The following is a 14,962-nucleotide window of genomic DNA, read 5'->3' on the forward strand; positions in this document are numbered from 1 at the left end:
GCAGGAACATAAAGAATCCATAGTGATGTTGGAGAATGGAGATTCACTCGAATGTGAAGGGTGAATGGAGAATGCTTATGAAATCATATAGGTATTGTTTTATTTAACTATGATTTGAGTTTTCCTAGATAAAGAAGTAGATTGAATATTGATGGTTGTAGCTAATGAAGTATCTCAGCAAAAGGAGATCAAGCCTTAAGAAGCAGTAATGAAAGAAACTGTTAATGATTTCTAAGTGGAAGAAAACTTAGCAAAGAAGGAATTGTTGCTGATAGTTAAGCTTTGCCAAGATAAAGCAGAAGATTGGAAGGAGGAATCAGATTGTAAAATCTAATTGACAGTAGATGAATATCGAGAATTTGTATAGTGGAAGAATGAAGATCTACTGAAATAGATTTGAAGAAATGGTGAGATCCTTAAGGTAGGTGAAGGTATGTAAATTTTTCTAATGATTAGTGTTGGGTGTGGGGCCTGATTATCTTCTGTATTCAAAGGTTTTAGCTAGATGTATACCCCAAGAAGACTGTACACCCCTCCATGCGGGGTGCGGGGGGGGCCGATCCCCCCCAAACTGGCGGGTCCGGGGACCAGCGGTCCCCTGGCGGGGGTTTCGGGGGCAGTGCCCCCAAAGCTGAATACATATGTAAAATTGCCTTGTAAAAGTCTAGTAATTTCTGGTCAATCTGGGCCGTTCATTAGGTGAAGATCTGACGGTAGAAGTTATGTTTAATTTAGGGTTTTTTGCTGTAGAAGGGGACCCATCACTATATATGAGGGAATTGTATTGCATCTATGTAGATTTGTATTCTAAGTGAGGAAGAGAGAGGAGATTGCTCAAGAGCGAAGAGGGACTTACAACAGATCTGTTGTAGGTTGTATCTCCTCAGTTTGTTGGATAATATAATAAAGAAGGACTGGCTATTTCTCTGTGGATGTAGCCCAAACTGGGTGAACCAAGTATATCTGTGTCTCTCTTGTTTTATGCATTTTATGTGTTTATATTTTTGTAATATTTTATGTGTTCCATTGCTTTGTAATATATAATTTTCTAACAATTAGCAGATATTGAATGAATGATCTTTAAGAGCGGGATTATAGTAGTTAAACTGTAAGAGGAATGTGTGTAAGTTTTTGAAGTAACAGACTTTGAAGGTACAATTGAAGGCTAGTGGAAAGGATAGTCCATTCAAAAGTGAAAGTGAATGGAAGGACAAGATCAGACAGAGATATTGAAGGTAAGATGATATGGTTTTACTTTAATTGGATTTGAAGATTGGAAAATTGTAGTCTTTGCATTGGTGCAGAATTATTGTTGCAACTCCCAAAGGCAATTCCACAACGGATGTGGGTAGAATTGCTAAGAGACAAGAGAAGCTAGCAAGAGTTTCTGAGTGGAAGTAGAATGTGGTGAAAACCAAGTATTTCATGCTGATTGAGATACAAGAGGATAGTTGTGTTCTTGAGAAGGTGCAAATGAGTTGAATCCTAGAAGGAGAAAAGGTGTTGCTCAAAAGGAGGTTCCAGAGATAGAGAACCAATTGCTTGCCAAACAATTGAGTGAGGAGAGCTTGGTGATGTAAGTGGAAGTAGGGGAAACTTGATGTTGAAGAGGCTTTATTGCAACTCATAATGAAGTGAGTGAGGAACTCATAGAGATGGAGAGGATGATGGCTAGTGACATTCATAACAGAGGTTCTGAAAGAAACCATAGCCAAGGACAAAAGGAAGGAGATGCCAAGAAAAATGGCATATAGAGACGGTTAATTAAAGAAGCATATGAGAGGGAGAAGGCTAAGATATCAGTCCAGCTTGAAGTGTTAATGGAGATGTTGCAAAGAGATGAAGTAGACTAGAAATATGGTTATGTCATGAGAAAGAAAGTGAAGTGGCGGAGGCTACAAGAGAAGAGGGAACATCAGGTGAATATGCGGTTAATAAAGTAGATAATGGAACTTGAAAAGATTATAGAGAAGCTCGAAAGAGTTGAGCTACAACAAAAGGGAGATGCTGAAGAAGGTGTTAAAGTTTCAGTATGTGAACCAGAAAGTGGAAGATTACTTTTTGAAAGTGATGAAGAGATAGAGGAGTTGAATCATATGAATGATTCAAAGCAGCCATAAGACATGATGACTAAAGCATCAAGTGAGACCAGAAGGTATTGTATTTTTAAAACTAATGATTTGTGTATGATTGCAGGTTTGGAAGAAGATAGGTAGTCTTTTAAAGCTGTCAAAGATGTGAAAGAATACCTTCCAGAAGACAAAAGTTTTGAAGTAGAATATGACAAGGAGACTGGAAAAGGATCAGTTCACTATAGTGGACAAGTACTGAAAGACATCATTGAAACATATGATGAGAAGGAGAGACTAGCTGATAGTCTCAAGAGTTCTTTGAATTTGAATCAGCATACTGATATGCTGAGAGAAGAAGAGAGATCTGAGTAGCAGACTGAAGTGTTGCCAAAGGAAGAAGAGGTACAAAAGTCTTATATTTTTTATTATGATGATTTTCTTATAATTGAATATGTTGTTGCAAAAACTAGAACATGTTTGTCACAGGTGGACAACCAAATGAAAGAAGAAGAGGAAGAACATCTACTGAAGGATGTTAATAAATATTTAGTAGAGGAAGAAGGACCATGTGGTGATTGATCAATAACAAATGAAGAAATGGGTGATTGTGTAAAATTTCCAAAGTTCACTCCAAGTAAAATCATTGAGTTATATAGAGAATTAGACTTTCAAAGGAGGAAGTTGGAAGAGAAGAGGATAGATGTTCATGATAGATTGCTAAAGAAGGATAGCAAAGAATTTGTCATAAATGATTGACAAGAAAAAGTTGGCAAGTACAGAAAATAGAGGCAGGAAATTGTTCTCAAAGAAAATATAGTAGGAGCTGAAAAGGTGCAAGATAACAATAAAGAAGAAGGTAAGGATGAAAAGGAGGCGATCAGGATAAGTGAAGAATAAGCAAGAATGAGAGTTCAACAATTAAAGGATGAAAACAGTAAGTAGGAAGAGGATATATTGGATAGAGAGATTGAACTAATAAGAAGGCTAATGATAAAAGTGTCTCAAAAGAAGACGACAACAAGAAAGGAAAGGAGTGACAACAAGAGGAAGACAGTAGTAGACTATGAAAGCAGAGCAAGTGGAGCATTGCAGCACATGGTATGGAGACCTGGAGAACCACAACAGACAACATCAGCAATGGAACAATTGACAAGCAAAGATAGATTACAAAATAAAGTCTGGGATCTAGGAGGAAACAATTATCCAGGCTTATGACCAGGTGCTCATAAATTTTCTTACATGGGGAGTCTGATGTAGGAGCATCCAGCTCAAAATTATCACTGTATTCTAGTAGAAATACGGGGGTCCTGTGTTTCAAGGAAGTTAGTTTTTCAAGTATTGGATTTATGTAATTATTTAATGTTTTGAGTGATTTTTATTGAAAATAGGAATTAATTGAATATTGTGAGGCTTTATTGTAAATGTTCTCGAATGTAGGAGAACATGATAGATTTAGGATAGCTGAGTGATGAGAGGACAGAGAATTGATTGTAAATCCTAGATTAGGAGTCAGCTCATGATTTTTTGGATTTGAAATAGATATTAGGGATTTTGTTGAGGAATCTATTGATCTAAACCAGAAATTGGTTTTAGAATCCTTTGTATAAATGTAAGCCTAAAAGGAAAAGATAGGGGTTAGAAACAAAGACAGTAAGAGAGAGGTTAGACATTTAGTTATTGTAAGCCTACGGACAGATGAAGATCAGAGGCCATTAAATTAGAAGATTAGGCTGAGAAGAGATAGAGAGTCTAATTCTAGAATTATGTATTAATTTATATATATGTACAGAGATTTAATCCCAAAATGAATAAGTGTAAGAATCGAATGGTGAAAGAGAAGAGAACTATATTGTTATGTATAATATATATATGTGCAGGTTAAGTGAAGCGATCACATAGAGAAATACATAAAGAGGAGGATCTTAATGGACTGTTAAATCCATGTGTAGGATCAAAGCAGAGCTTTGGAGGGTCAGTGATTAAAGAAAGGCACGGAAACAAGTTCAGGAGTAAATGTTGCAGTGGAAGATTGAAAAGGGTGAAACCTTTGAAGAAACCTGAGAACTACATTAACATTGGAAAACAATGTAAAGCTATGTAAACAGAGTAGTGGAGAACAATTAGCGAAAGGTAGTTTCGTAACAGTGAAAGTGGATTTTGGGCGGCCCCAAAACCATAAGCGGTATTGAGGCTCGAGCATTGATTCCACTCATCAAATGATGCGTGGTAGAGAAAGGAGAGAGGAAACCACTTTATCGGGTGGTTAATCCTTGATCTTATTATTAACCTGATATCAGCAATAGTCATTCGATTTGTTGGGAGTAGATCAACGATTGAGAATAGGGATGTAAGTTCAAACAGTCGGGTGTAATGTTAACCATTGGATCGGAGGTCAGGGTGATCGAAGCGCGATGATAAAGGTTTGAAAGGAGAGCCAAACCCGATGATATTTGTGAATGCAACTATATAATAATTGAGATCCAGATATATGTGCGAAGCAGACTTTTCCTTTGTATTCCTATATTTCTTATATTTCACGATAATATGAATGGCTGGGTTTTTAATTTAAAAGAGCTGATATATGTGTTCCAATAGTCGCAAATCGAAAGAAAAGGGGTGATGAGGCATATATGACTCATGAAGAGCCGATAGCCGATTGTGATAGAGGTACAGCTTTGAAATCTGTGCAGACGTCGTACGAAAGGTGGAAAAAGGTATGACTTGTATACATTCTCCTTTTTAAATGGGTTATAAGGGAATTAACACTAGTAGAGCATTTTATGTGATCAACATATGTTAGCCAAGGTTTAAAGAGGTGAAGGTTGCATATGTGTCTTCTAATGGTTTATAATGGTAAATGAAGGTTTGTAATAGTTAATGAATCTCGATAGAAAGGAGAAATGGTTATATTGAGAAAAAGGCCCGATAGAGTGTTTAAAACGGGGTGATTGAGTTCTGATTCACAGGAATCATGACTAAAAGGGCCTTAATCATTTACAGTTTTAATTTTTTACTCCTTTGAAGAGTCAAACCCTTGGGATAATGTATTTATGCATATTTATTCATAATGTGGGTATGTACGAGGGTAACACTGCGTCACCGTCCATGTCGACTTCTCTGCTGGACATCAGACAAACCTTTCTATGAACCTTTTTATATCAACCGTCACACTCATCTCAGATTGATCTATGAGTGTTGTTTGTGTTATCTTACCTTTCATGTTGTGATTGCCACATCTGTGTCGACTGCTCTATCGGAAGCTGTGCATGTCCCTTATGTTGTGTGTTCCTAGCTGAGTTGGGACTGATCCCTTTCAACCTAAAAATTACCTTCACCTTCCTCTCCCTTTGAGGTGTTGGAACCTCTCATACTCATTCCTTGACTCACTTCATCAATCGCACCCTTAATATTGACATATTTATCTTACTTGTCTCTGTGTGACATCGTGGTCAAGGCATTACCTTACAACCCACTGCTGGGACACCTACACCAAATGGTCTGAGGTCAAATTGGGACATCTTATAGGGTAGGTCCCCTTGACATGTTGGCGGGTCTAGCACCATCAACAGATATAATAACCATATAAGCCACATATAAGCAAGTATATTTACCCATAAAATACCAAGTATAAAGAGAGTTCTTATTGATGATTTCATAAGATGAAGAGGTATGGGACATCCATCAGCTACATGACCATAGACTAGGCTAAACCAAATATTCGTTTCATCCAATCACCCCCATGCGATATTCCAAGCATGAATGTGGGATCTTATGAAACACATCAAGAAAAACCAAACCAGAGCTTTCAGAGGAAAACCACCTGAACCCTTAATTAATGATTCCACCTCACAGGCAGACATCACTAACCATCACTAGATTGGTCTCTACCAAAGTTATCCAGGGATTGAGAGTGTTTGTTCCAACCAAGGCTTGTAGGACTAGTAACTCCACCCGCAACTGCCACCCGGATTGCAGAGTGTTTGTCCAACTATGGCTTCTAGGACTGGTAACTCAACCCACCAAGATCTTCCAGAGTGTTTGTCCAACTAAGGTTTCCAGGACTAGTAACTCAACCCAAGCAGTTACAGGGCTTCCATACGTCTGTCCAATGAAGGATTCCACGAACTAATAAATCAACCCATAGCCAAATGCATAAATGAACCAACCAGGAAAAAAAGTAAAACACACAACACCACGGATATCTAGGAAATGGTAAGGCTAGGAAAGACAACTATTAATCCATCGAATCCTCCATGTGAATGACAAATCACTACAAAGAAATTACATGCATGTTCCATGCATGCCAAAACTAGCAAGGAAACCATACATGCGACTGAGTACCTGCTAGCAAAAACCGTTGTAGCTGGTGATCCCGATGTCCTATTGTTCTTTCCTAATTTTCCCTTGACTTCTTGCTCCAAATCCCAACTATGCCACGCTCCTCTAATAGTGCTCCAAGAAAACTCTATTTTCCAAGAGTATGAGAGAGAGAATAGAATGAGAGCTCCAAAACTAAATTGATAAAAAACTGAGAAAACTCTTGCTAACTAATTCTCAGAAGCCTTTTTATTAATGAGGCCTCTATTTTATTCAATTTCCATTGTTTTTCTTCATTTTCTTGTTCACATGCAACTTGTGATCTTTCACCTTCCTTTTCTCCTAATTTTCATTATTTTCATAAATAAATGCCAAAAAATGCCACTTCGTTTGCCAATTTCCTTAGCCATTAAGAAACCAAAGTGACACCCCACCAGAATGTTTTTCCCACCATTCAGGCTAGAATATGTGTCCCATGGCATTGGTCTTATATATTTTTACATGAATTCTTAACCAGGGTTGTTACAGAACCCTCCCCATTCAGGGGACATCATCCTCGGTGTTCAATGACACCTACAACTAATAATATTACTGATAGAAAAACATAGTACAAATGGAGATTTATAACATAGCTCATTGCAATATTTACAATTACTGTTGCTGAAAACATAACAACACAGAACTTACTGGAGCTTAAAAAATGCATCATTACGGTATTTACAATAACAACCACATATACTGATGGACATTTTCTTCAACAAACAAATAACCATAGTGTCTATGGAGCTTTATAAATCGAAATCGATAGAGTATTTACAATAATAAACACATTTGTGCATTTGATCAATCAAAAGATAAAATTATATGATGTCCGCATCAGAAACAAGGGAATCTAGAGGCTCACACCTCCACCCTTAAGGTAATACTATGATTGACCTCCTTCCTAGGAAGTCTAGAATTCACTAACAAAGTCAAAGTTCCATCTAATGTCCAATGCTACAATCCTGCACCACTTTTCCTCTAACTGAACAAATACTATCTCATTGTCCCATGGCACACTCCCAATGTGCATCACATTCCATATGGCAATGCTAATGACCAACAAGAATACATTCCTTAACCTTCCCTTCTCTACTATACAGTCACTTGGGTAATCCAGTCACCCCTTTCCATGCAATCACACACCTTCCAAGTTCTACTGGCACCCCCAACTCAGACAATCCATCCCTTGGCAAGGTTTGCTCACATCAGAAGTTCCAAAAACCAAGGCGTATCCCTACCACAAACCATCATACTAGTCATATCATGCTCATGGTAATAAATGGACACTATTGGGTACTAGTGTCCGACAATGACCCTACTCTTGAAGTGATTTACCAACTTACTGCTACATGTTCCAATTCCTTTCACTGCTATTTCTATTTCTTGCGGCTGGTTTCAACCATCCCAAACCAGGCATTTTCGTGCTTTCCTCTACCAAAAATAGAACTTCCATTACACTCAAAATGGATTCAATTGAATTCAAATCAAACCTCATTGATGACCCATAAGTAAGGTACACTTGAAATTCTGTTCACTTCCTATCACAACAAGTCAACCTAGCTGTTTGATAAAATCATCATGTATAAACACATCATATTCGATTATCTCAAAAGACAACCATCATAGATCAAAATCACAAATTGCATGAAATCATCATAAACCATAATCATAAATGACATGTAACCATCATAAGTCAAAATCATAGATCACAATCATAATGAAACTAAAATAAAATACTAATACTCATCCTTTAATCGACCCTTACTTCTGCCTTTGTTCTTTTTGTACACTCATCAGATCGGTTTCCACGTGCAACAAACACCTAGTGCATTTTCTTCTCTTCAATCACATACAAATACACAATGTACATCACAACACATACATCCAAAATCAACCTCATACATCACACAATACATACACCTACACCTAATGTACAACACAATGCACATACGTACATAGAGTACAACACAACAAATACACATGTCATGGTATGTGATACTACTCTATGCCTATGTAAATATTCTTTGTTTAAAATGAAATATTTTTAGCTGTGATGGCTACAAAGCCATAGTGAACTCAATTTGAAATAATTATAATAATATAATAAATTTTAATAATAAAAATAAACTAGAGATCTACCTGGGAAAGAACATTTAATGAGATCATTACCCAAATACGGAAACTAGTGCGGATGGATAAGATTAAGAAAAACTTCCCTAAATTTACTCCTAAAAGTCCTTAGGGGTTGTGTTATGAGATTTAATATGATTGGAAGACAAAATCTATTAAATCACTCTGTGTGGAAAGAACATTGAGTAATGGTGAATAAATAGTTGCAGGAGAAAAATAATGGCTTTAAGGGAAAAGGGAAGATACGTTTTTGAAAAATAGGAAAAATGCCTAGGTCATTAGGTTGGAAAACCCTAGAAAGCGGGATGCTGCAAAGGAAAGTCTACTACGTAAGCAAGGCATAAAAATACCTCTTATGGAATCACACGAGGTTGTTGGCTCTGGGGGTAAGGAGATATCAAATTGGGGGAGAACCTGTGGTGAAGGTTTATGGTTGGGTGGAAAATATTTCATCACAAGGTCATCCAGTTAGTTACGGTTAGAATTTCTGGTTGATATGCTATCTATAATATTTTTTTTATTTTTCTCATTATCTAATACAAAATTTACTATGTTTTTTTATAATTGAGAATTCGGTTCTTTACAGAATTACAGAGACATATATATTGTTAAGTAGCAATGTAAATGAGATGAAGATGGGTTATGCATAAGGATCTTATGCACAGGTTGTGTAATTTTTGTGAAAGGCCTCAGAGGTCTTAGAATGGTTTCACAATAATGCCTTTAGTTAAATTTACTCTCTGTGCCATGTTAAATTTTATTAACGATATTTTTAATTTATATACTAGTGACTCTCTGTATATAAGTATACAGGTAGTGCCATTAGCTGATTAAATAGTATAGTGGTACCTAAGGGTAAATTCCATATCAAGATGTACTAAGTGAGGAATAAGAGGTTAGCTTAATGAATTTTTAATTCTAAAATTTAATCATGTTGGGAGGATGGGCACCTATGGGCCACCTAAATGTTAAGAACTAATTATAACAGAAAATCGTTGTAGTTTTCTTAACTAGATAGAGGAGGAAGACTTTAATGTTGGACTTATAAGGCAAGATGAGCCATGTATATGGCCGGTGAGGGTAAGAAATGTTACTTTCAGTATACATGTGAAACAACAATTCATAAACGAATTGCTTGGCCCTCCTAAAAATCCAAACTAGAAAATAAATAAATAGATATATCTACAGTCACCATAGGTGTTTAAAACATAACACAGAAAATAAATTCACTTAATAGGAGTCACAACTAGTAGCATTCCGACCCAATCAAATTATAAACATACGGGAGAAATATGACTAATAGAATTTATAGTATAAGTTCAGTATTTGTAATTGAACTGCAGTCATTATTAAGCGAAAACCAAACTACGAGAATAGAGTTAAATATGACAATTTCCAATCCATGCAATATTTGAACGCCATCTGTATATTATGGTAATTAAGATACAATGGGAGATGTCTTCCACAAGTATATTTCTAGGAAAGAAATAGGATTGTAAAAGTCATATCTTTGTTATTACATGAACAAGTCAAATTCCATATAGGAGATAAGATTAATTGAATGGTGTGCATTAATCAGCACACATATACATAGTCTGTTGTTAAGCAATTTTCTTGACATCTAATGCATTAAAAACATAGGTAAATACATGTAGTACATGGAAAGATATGTGGAAAAGAAAAGAAACGATGTAGCTGAATACATATTAACTGAGAGGGAAACTGATTTGTAATAAAATTATCCAGGGATTTGAGATTTACACTAGAATAGTACTCTGTATTATTTCCAGTATGATTGCCACAAAGGAACACTATATTAACCAACACTATATTAACCTTACCGAATGAGAAATCAAAAGGAATAACACATATACAAATAGTTTATACAAAGGCAAGAAAAAATTAGTTAAGGGTATAATCTCTGAGTACAAAATTATACAAGTGTTATTCCTGTAGGAAGCATTTCTTGCGTAAATAGGTATTAGGAACTATTTATGGGCAAACACAACACTATGTATAAAATAGAGAAATATCCCAATTTGCTAAATTATCTTGAAAAACCCTCACGTAATTTGATACATAGAGCTGACCTGTAGAAGTGTAACGAAATGTTAGTCCTTGGATCTTATTCCATGGCTCAATGAGGTAGTCAAGCCAGATAGGGACATGCTCTATTACCTGTAAAGGAGGCAAAAACCAGGAAGTAAATCTTTTAATACAGTTTTTTGAAATAAAAATGTTTCAACCATAAGCCAAACTAAATAAGTATAGATATCTAGTTGTTACATGCGTTAATGTCGAGGTCTTCCTCTTTCCTATCTGAAAAGGGGTTAGTAGAAGAACATAAATTTAAGCTTACCTCTACTGAAGAAAAAGAAGTAGATTTTTTATATTACAGGGAAAAGGAATAAATAATATAAGCTGGGTACATATTATTATTACTTGATAGAGGAATTGGTGTACTGAGTGCTGAAAGAACTGCAAGACAGAGAACCTAGGAAAATGGACTATCTGATGCGCTCTTCCACTATGGTCAGCACAAACCAAAACCATAGTGTTCAGTACGAGAATATTAATGGAAAAAAATGGTGTGAATTTACAAAAATGAGAACATAATAGAATAAAGGGAAATTACCTCTCGTGTTTGGGTGGAATCTCTCTCTAGAAGGGTCAATTGCTAAGCACCGTGGGGGTTCTAGGTTGTGAGTGCAATTCAAAAGAACACTACAATATCTTCTAGCATAATATTAAAGGGATGGGAATTCATTCAAACGCTATGAGCCATGAAAGAATTCCATTTAACCAATACACACACATGTAGAAATAACAAACATGACACAGAGGCGTGATTAACCAAGAAACTGTTCGACTTCACTAGTAATTACTCCACGTCGCTCTGAGGAGGGAATAAACAACAAATGTTAAAGGGAAATCATTTATGTGGGGTTTAGGGTCTGGATAAATGCGCGACAAACCAATGGAATACCTCATGGCATCCTAACCATTCATGAAAATATATGACTACAAGCCCATGTGAAGGGCGTATGGCACTTTTTGATTTGGATAAAAAAGACTAGTCGTTCATATCCCCAGATGCATCGTTGTTTACACCATACGATTGTCATGGATAGAGAGTTTAAGTCTATGTGCAATGGTGGAGATAAACCATCGTATGGAGTATTCACATTACACAACTAACTATCACCTTTCCCGACAGATGATACTAAGATGGTTAGCAATAAGTGTAAAACCTTGGAGGATCACATGCTCTATAAATGTTGTGATATGAAAACTATCACACCAAGGGATATGTAATTTAATGCAAGTCACAAACTTTCCCTAACCTTAAGTCATAAATCATGAACCACATTAACAAGATCATGGAGTATATTAACAAGGGAAACAAAATAAACTTATTATAGGAAACTTCTTTAATTCATATGAGATAATTGATATTAGTGGTAGAATACACTGTCTATATATGTATATAAGATCTTGAACAAGGTATGGGAAAGAAAAAGGAAAGTGCATCATAAATTCATGTTCATACTGAGGTGAAGAGCAAACCCTTTTGTAAATAGTTTCATAACTAAAAAAAAAAAACATATAAATCAAATAAGAAATGATTAATGTTTTAATAGGCAAGTAAATATAGACAATATATTTTTTTAGTCATGCAAATGGATAAAGGATAAAAAAAATAAAATTGTTCATAGTAGTGAAGAGGTTTGTGACAAGTGGTATCAAAGTTTCTAGTTTTAACACTGGGCCTTCAATGGACCATCACAGTAAATAAAATTATCTATAGAAATATTATTACAAAATACTGATAGCAGGTTGTATTGTATTATAAGGTACATAACTAAAGCGGATTGGTCCATGATGGAAGAGGAATATCCTCCAGCCACAATAGGCGGAGAAGAGTTATATGTCCAATTGGGAGGAGACAACACTACACCAAACTCCTCATTTATGGAGGTTATAAAAAACTTGCAATACAAACTGGCTCAACTCATAAACAATAATGAACGATTGTTGAGGGCTAGAGAGGAGCAAGAATGTTGATGGAGAAGTCCATTCATAGAACCATATAACCAGAAGGGATAAGAAGGAAAGAGACATAAATAGAGTCAAAGATGTCTAAAAGTGTAGGAGAGTGAGATAAAACATATTCAAAATCACATAAGAAAAAGAAGAAAATCAAATTATAGGGAGAGTTTAGAAAAATTAAACCGCCTACTTTTGTTGGGGAAAAAGAGGAATATGAAAAAGTTTGTTTTCTTAACATGATCAAATACTTTCAGGTATATGAGTACGAAAGTAATTTCAAGGCCCAAATAGATATTTACCATTTGCGGTGCAAAACTACTCTTTAGGGGGAAGAAGCTAAAAGTTTACATCTGCTGGAAGAGAAGATAGTTCCTTGGGGGGAATTTCATAAACGATTTAAGTGTCGGTACTTGAGTGAACAACATTATGATGATCGTTCTAAGGAATTCCATGAGTTAAGCATGGGGAAACTCACTATGAATGAATTTGTAGAAAAAATTACAAACTTATTACGGTATGTGCGTTATATTAAAGAAGAGAAAGAAAAAGTACAAAGATTTTTGAATTGTTTACCAATGCCTTACAAAGAGAGGATTTAGTTTGTCAATCCTAATTCCACGGATGAAGAAGTAAGGAAATATAGATTGTGTTACCAACATTTTAAAATAGAAGTGAAGGCTCAAAACCATGGCAAAGTAAGGATACAACTAAATCTTCCCTGAACATAAAAAGAAAGAAATCTTCTTACATTACAATTTTTGGAAACGATCATTAGAAGAAGAAATTCAACAAGGGAAGTGTAAATCAACCTGTTTAGTCTAACATGAGCTCAAAACCCATGGAATTGGACAGCAAAAAGAGCATAGGGGGCAAGGAAAGAGAATTGCTGAAGTGTTGGGGATATGGTGAACCACATATATTAAGGGACTGTCCACATAATCTATGATTGATTTAAAATATTCAAGCAGTTCATGAAGCAACAATCGTAAATGATGTAGCCAAAAATACTCCCAGAATCAATGAAATATTATAATACAAATAGGCTAAGCATAAACATAATATTATTGATATTGAAGGTATTATTCTAAACAAATTTGTTTTTGTTTTAATTGATCTCGGGGCTAGTTTGAATTACATTAGCCCCAAAATTGGGGAAAAATGTAAATTGCAATATGAAAAATTCCAGAATGCATGGTTGGTATACTTAGCCATCGGTACCAAACGAAAGATAACCCATCAAATAAGATGGTGTCATATGGAATTAAATGGTTACCTCACATAATTGGATTTAAACATTCTTCCCATAGGATCGTATGATATATTAATTGGTATGAATTGGTAGAAAAAATAGGGAGTAGTCATAAACTCTTTGGAGAAAATAGTGAGTTGTGTGGATTAAAATGGCCAATTCAAATTAATTAAAGGAAAACCAAAACCAATATCAATCCGATATATCTCATCTTTACATTTAAAAGGGAATGAAAGGAAGGTATTTCAAGTATACCCGGTGCATGTAGCAGAAAATGAAAATCTAACAGGATAAGGAAATTAAGGGACCTTACATGTTATAAGAGAGTTTGAAGATGTTATTCTAGAGAAAATCCCTAGGTAACCTCCTCATAAAGATATAAATTCATCTATTGATTTAGTACCAGGTGTCACCCCTATGTCTAGAGCCCCTTATCAAATGAGCATACCAAACTTGTTGGAGCTCAAAACATAGTTACAGGAACTGCTAGGCAATGGTTACATTAGACCCAGTGTCTCACAATGGGGGGCCCCTGATTTATTTGTCAAGAAAAAGAATGACACATTTAGAATGTGCATATCTTATTGAAAACTAAATAAGTTAACTATGAAGAATAAATATACAATGCCTTAAATTGATGACGTATTTGATCAAGTAAGTGGAGCAGCTATGTTACAGGGAAAAGTGTCTATGCAGAACTGCTAATCCCACTAAGGCTGGTAGCTACCTTAGAAATAAACAAAGTAAAATTACTTTCGTTTTCCTTTATGAAAAGATGACAGAAGAATAAAGGAGACCAACCTCTGTCTTGCGCTTGGTTCCTTGCTCGATTCCTCTCTCTTCTCATAGTCCTTTGCTACTTGCTTTCTTGTATACCTAGCTTCACAGAGTACCTGTAGAATCAAAGCAGAATAACACTATACGAGAACATGGATCTATTATCATAAACAATCTAGGATCAGATGTAAATTGACCATACAAATGCATAAAACATAAATCACACAAGAGTATGGAGGAAAACTTGAATAGCTTTATTGATAATCAAGAAAAAGCCAAGAGAGTTACAACCAATCGTTCTGACCCAGCATCATCCTCTCAGCAA

The sequence above is a fragment of the Pinus tabuliformis genome, chromosome 4_1 (genome assembly GCF_031772625.1).
Source record: "Pinus tabuliformis cultivar Carrire ecotype Pingquan chromosome 4_1, CPIR1, whole genome shotgun sequence".
NCBI classification, from domain to species: Eukaryota; Viridiplantae; Streptophyta; class Pinopsida; order Pinales; family Pinaceae; genus Pinus; species Pinus tabuliformis.